This window comes from Peromyscus eremicus, chromosome 3 (genome assembly GCF_949786415.1).
Source record: "Peromyscus eremicus chromosome 3, PerEre_H2_v1, whole genome shotgun sequence".
Classification (NCBI taxonomy): Eukaryota; Metazoa; Chordata; class Mammalia; order Rodentia; family Cricetidae; genus Peromyscus; species Peromyscus eremicus.
Window position 1 is genome coordinate 109,098,187 of NC_081418.1, and position 6,131 is coordinate 109,104,317.

Sequence of the window (6,131 nt, forward strand, 5' to 3'; positions counted from 1 at the left end):
CATAAACTATTAGACATCTGCTACAGTCTATGGCCAGACAGAAGAATATTCAGGGTGGCACTTACTAAAGCTTAAGTCCCTTTGGAATAGCCCCAAGAGATTTCTTTTCTTTAAAAAAAAAAAAAAAGTTGTATTTATGTGTATGTATGTCATGTGTGTGCCCACAGAGGCCAGAAAGAAAGCACCAGATGTCCTGGAGCTGGAGTTGTGGGTAATTGATGTGGGTGCTGGGAAATGACCTCTGGTCCTCTGGAGGAACAGCAAGTACTCTTAACCTCAAAGCCGTCTCTCCAGCATTTGTTGTAAGAGACTTCTACAATGAATATGCTTACTCCTACTTCCCCCACCTAAAAACAGTGACAAAGAGCTGCTAGCAGTCACTTTTAAATAGAGACCGGAGTAAAGCTGATTCAATGTGTGGTCATTCTCATTTAAAATGGTTGGATGACAAAGTATTACTATATAAAGGAAAAAACAACAAGTGAACAAACAAAAACCTACCCAGAATCCAACCAGAGAGAGAAGCATACTCAATATTTTCAGAGAGAGGGCAGGGGACTCATGCTATAAATAGAAAAACAAATAAAAACGTCTTTGGACCCTTTTGGATTCTATTTCTCTTTTCTAGTAATTAGACATGAACCTGGGGACCTGTGCATGCTAGAAAAACTACCATTGAGCTACATCCATACCCATTTTCTTTTTATTTTGAAACAGAGTCTCACTAAGTTATCAGGCCTTGAACTTGTAATCCTTCTGCCTCAGTCTTCCAAGAAGCTGAGGATAGAGGCTTGCATCACTCTGCTCAACTATCTTTGGAGGCCTAAGCAAATAAATAAAAATGTCGCCAACTCATGTTTATCAACTATGTATTGCCTGTGATGGAGTAGTAATGATGTTACTAGTACATTTTTGATAGCCTTTGTTCATGCAGTTCTGAGGAGCTGGAAGGAAAAAGCTCTTCCTTGTAGTTCTTAATGCTCACAGATTTCTCTGACAGGTGTTGTGCTCTATGTTCCCTCCCCATCATTTACTCAGTTTACCCACACTGCTGCCTCTTAAAATTCTTATGCTCCGGGAATTCCACACCCTCTGATTTCTTGGAACTGAACAGAGGCCTGGCACTTCTCTATTAGCACTCTTCTCACTGTCTCACAGTTGAGCATTCCCTGCATTGCCGGCCCTCGGAAGGCAGAGTAGGGCAGGAGCTTCCCCTTTTTGACTCCCCACAGCGATTTCACAGAACTTGAAAAGGACTTAGAACATCTGTTGGATTGGTATTAAGCAGTCTCAACATTTTCCTCCCATCCTATCTATTCAGACACCGCCATAATGTCAGTGGCAACATAATAAAAGTCAGTAGATATTTACTCTAAGGGTATAGAAACAGGTTAAAACTCTATAAATATCAACCAGGTAAATCACACAATATACTAGCTTTTTGTTTTATTTTTGTTGCAATAGTGGTGACTGAACACAGGACCAATGTTGTTCCATGCTAGGCAAGTGTTGATCACTGAACTGCGTATTTCTAGCCCTCTTCTTGCTTTTTATGTTGAGACAGAGTCTCACCAAGTTGCTCAGGGTGCCCTTGAATTCACTTCACAGGCAAGCACTGAACTTGAAATCCTCCTGCCTCAGCCTCTGGAATAGCTGGGCTTCCAGGTCTGCCTTACCAGGCCAAGTTTATACTGTTATTGATAAATGTAAAAATCTATGAACACATATATATAATAAACACTTCCCAAACATCCCTCATTTAGCCTCACCTCTGTGGCAGATTTTCTGGAGGAATTTAAGAATGTCTTTCTGAGAGTTCAAGGCCTGCCTGGGCTACAGAGTGAGTTTCAGGAAAGGCTCAAAACTACACAGAGAAACCCTATCTCAAAAAACCAAAAAAGAAAAAGAAAAAAAACAAAGAAAGAAATGTCTCCACGGGGCTGGATGCTGCAAGCCGCAGAAATATGAAGTAGAAATTCAGCTGACTGTGGCAAAAGCTATTACCTGGAAGAGTTAATAACTCTTCCAGAGGATAAAGTCAAGACTCAAGGAGTTTTGGTGATATTGGCTTTTGAATATGTTAGCTGTGTCCTACAATGAATTTCTTGTGTGCTATTATAGCTTTCTCATTTGATTCTTTCCCCAAGAACTTCTAACAGTGTGGTTGAATTATTCATTGGGCACAATGTCCAGTGTCTGCTATACAATTGGAGTATTTGGATAACATTCCCCCAAACTGTGCTGACAGCAGTTACACAGCCAAGACCCCTAATGTCAGCCCTTTTTGTAATTATTGTCATTAGCAACATCCAGCCAGGACCATCTCTGGATGAAAGTATTTTATCTGAGATACTTCCCAGGCTTTCTAAGAACAGACTGCAGATAGATAAGCATACAAACTATCTGTTAAGTCCTGAGAGAAGATAAAAATTTACAAAGAGACAACCGCCAAGGCCAGGTGGATGTGCTAATTAAGCTTAACCCTCAATCTTCCAAGTGCTATCTTTAGTTCTAGATCTCCCTTTAACAATTAACTCAGAACAAAGGGGCTTTTACATACCAGGTACATCAAGCTGTGATGCAGGTTGCCTAGTTACCAAGCTACACTTCTCCCACCCTGCCAGAAAACAGCACAACTTGGACAGATTTCAGCACCAAAAGGGAAAAAAAGGCAGTTTTATTTTCACTCACTACTTAATGACTTATGGAGTCCTAACATTTTTACCTAACTATTTCTAAGAATATAGTTTGAGCACATAAATTCCCTTTTTCGATTTATTAAGCGAATTTAGCCCTTAATTGATTCATTCCCCATTAGTCACTTCCCTTTTGCGTTGCTAATGACAGCTGACAATTACTACTCTTTGTGTGGATCTTTTTGTTTGTTTGTTTGTTTCTTTTTGGTTTTTCGAGACAGGGTTTCTCTGTGTAGCTTTGCGCCTTTCCTGGAACTCACTCTGTAGTCCAGGCCGGCCCCAAACTCACAGAGATCTGCTTACTTCTGCCTTCTGAGTGCTGTGATTAAAGACATGTGTCACTACCGCCCGGCCTTTGTGTGGTTCTTATCACTCCTTCTTTTGACCCTGTAAGAATCCAAGCCTGGTGACCTTGCTTTGGCCAGAGCACTGCTGATTGCATGGGTATATAACTAAAAACTTCAGAGACTTGAGAAGAATTAAGATGGGGAAGAATTAAGTTAGGAAGAACAACATGGAAAGAACTAGATGGAAAAGAACTAAAATGGGAAGGAATAAGATGAGAGAATTAAGATAGAACTTAGAACAGCAGGAAAATGTAGAATCAGGCAAGAAAGGAGCTAAGTATGAGAGCAGAAAAGAAGCTGTGTAGAGAGAGAATTGACTCAGAAGAATAAAGTGAATGGACTAAAGAGTTTTGTGAACATAGATTCATTCAACATCCCTCAGATTATTTAATTCACCGCTGGTAGCGTCTCTTCTGGAACTCTGGGAAAAGACTATAAGGGTCTGGGCCCCAACAGTCTTTGTTAGGTCAAGAGATGACTCAATGGTTAAGAACACTTGCTGGTCTTTCAGAGGACCCAGATTCAAGTCCCAATACCCACATGCCAGCTTACAACCGTCTATAACTCCTGTCCCAAGAGATCTGACACCTTCTTCTTACCTCAGGGCTCATAGGAACTCAGAGAAACTGAAGGGAAAACATAGATATGGGTCTATGCTGCACAAATCCTAAATGGTCTTATAATAAAAACCCAGAGCCAGATATCAGGGTGAAAGCTGAAAGATCAGAGAAGCAGAGCAAGCCACAGCCACCACCTCTTACCTCACCAAGTCTTCAGCCTGAAAGAGCTGTCTCCTCCTGCCTTATATTCCTTTCTCTGCCCAGCCATATCATTTCCTGTCTCATCCTTCCTAGTGCTGGGATTAAAGGTGTGTGATCTCAAGTAATGGAATTAAAGGTGTGTGCTACCGTTTCTCTATTAGACTGGATTAATCTCATGTAGCCCAGTATGGGCTTTAACTCACAGAAATCCAGACAGATCTCTGCCTCTGCCTCCCGAGTGCTAGGACTAAAGATTTGTACCACCACTGCCTGACCTCTATGGCCAACTCTGTGCTAGCTCTGTCCTTTGATCTTCAGCAAGCTTTATTTCCTAGATTACAAACAATGTATCACCACAGGTCTGAGCTAGATCCTCTGCATATATGCTATGGTTGGGTAGCTTGGTATTCTTGTGGGACTGGCAACAATGGGAGTGGGAGTGTCTCTGACTCTTTTGCCTGCTCTTGGGATCCTTCCTCCTCCTACTGGGTTGCCTCATCCAGCCTTGATATGAGGGTTTGTGCCCAGTCTTATTGCATCTTGTTATACCATGTTCAGTTCATATCCCTGGGTGGCTGCTCTTTTCTGAAGGGAAACAGAGGAGTAGATCTGGGGGATAGAGGAGCTGCTGGAGGGTAGGGGGGAACGGGAGGAGTGGAGGGAAGGAGGCTGTGGTCAGAATGTAGTGTATAAGAGAATATTTAAAAAAAAAAAAGTCTGCCTTCCACCCTAGGAACTAACTAAAATATAGCCATTAGCTATCTTCCCATCCACTACCATTCACAGATTAAACCAACCACATGTGTAAAATAGTTTGTTTTATCTTTTATGAACATGCACATATTTTTCTTTCCATTATTAACTAAGTAACACAACACAGTTATTTGCATCTCACTCACGTGGCATTGGGTATTATCAGAACCTGGAGGTGCTCTAAAGTACAGGGTTTGTGTGTAAATACTATAGCATTTAAAATAAGAGCTGGAGCATTCAGGGAGAGTCCTAATGAATATGAAGAGCATTGTACCTTGTTCTCATGTATTATATATATAATATATATCATGTATCATGATATAAAAGACTTATTGATGTGATGATGCATACCTTTAGTCTCAGCACTTACTTGGGTGGCTAATGTAGAAGGATCTCTTGTTAGTTCAAGGCCAGCCTGGTCTACATCGAGAGTTCTAGGCCAGCTAGAGCTACATAATGAGATCTTGTTTGTTTGTTTGTTTGTTTGTTTTTAGGGGGCGTGTAGGGAGTTATCCTACCAACAATTACCTTACCTGGGGAAAAAAACAAAACATGAGCCTTTGAAGAAAAACAGCAGTTACCAATATAGCTTTGGGGTAGGGTAAAAATGTCTCCTTATCTATTAAGAAATGTGCTTGGGCTGAGAGATGGTTTGGTTAAGGTCCTATAGGGCTCCTGCAGAGTACCTGAGTTCAGTTCCCAGCACATTCACTGGGTGGTTAAAGACACCCACAACTCCAGCTCCAGGGGGTCCAATGGCCTTTTCTGGACTCTAAGAACACCCCCATTCATATATGCACATACCCGCACACATAATTTTTTAAATAAAATATACCTTTTTTTTTAAAGACACTCTTTTCTTAAGTAAATGTTATTGGTTTAATATTGGAATAAAACTAAGAAAGCTTTTTGGTGTGGAATCCATGAATCTGCCCAGAAACATGGAGCACTGCAGGCAGTTTGCTTTGAAGCTAAGGGCACACTCAGCCAAAAGAGAAGCCATCAAGTACCTATTTGATCGTCTATCTATTACGATGGCACAGCAGTTCAGTAATTTTGCCACAAGACAGCAGAAACGGAGAGCAAAGAAAAAGGCGAAGCCACAATCAGCTGTTGATTTCAATCAAACCCTCGCTCACATTTTTCCAGTCTGATTTCACACAAAGTGACTCACGAGAATTGCATGCATATGTGGGAAGCTTAGCAATACTGGACTTCGAGCAGCACTGAGGTCGTCTTCCATTCCCTTCCACTTAGATTGACATCTGAACAGCTGCCTTTTTACTCCCCGCAAGGCAGAGAATCCACAGTCCTACGTTTAACACTCACAAAACGTGTCTAAAAAGAGATGGTTTATATTCAAACTGCCAGAGAGAATTGACACCACTTTTAGGCAGGGGATATCCTCTGCCTACTTTCTGTCAGTACTCTGTTCTACATTTGTTCCTTTGCTCAGTAGAAGAAGGCCCCTGTTTTCTGTCACTAACCACTTCCAGCCAATCACGGGACAGACAAACACACCCGCCCGAACCCGATTTCCTGGGCCCTGCGGTGCTCTAACCGCAGAGCCAATC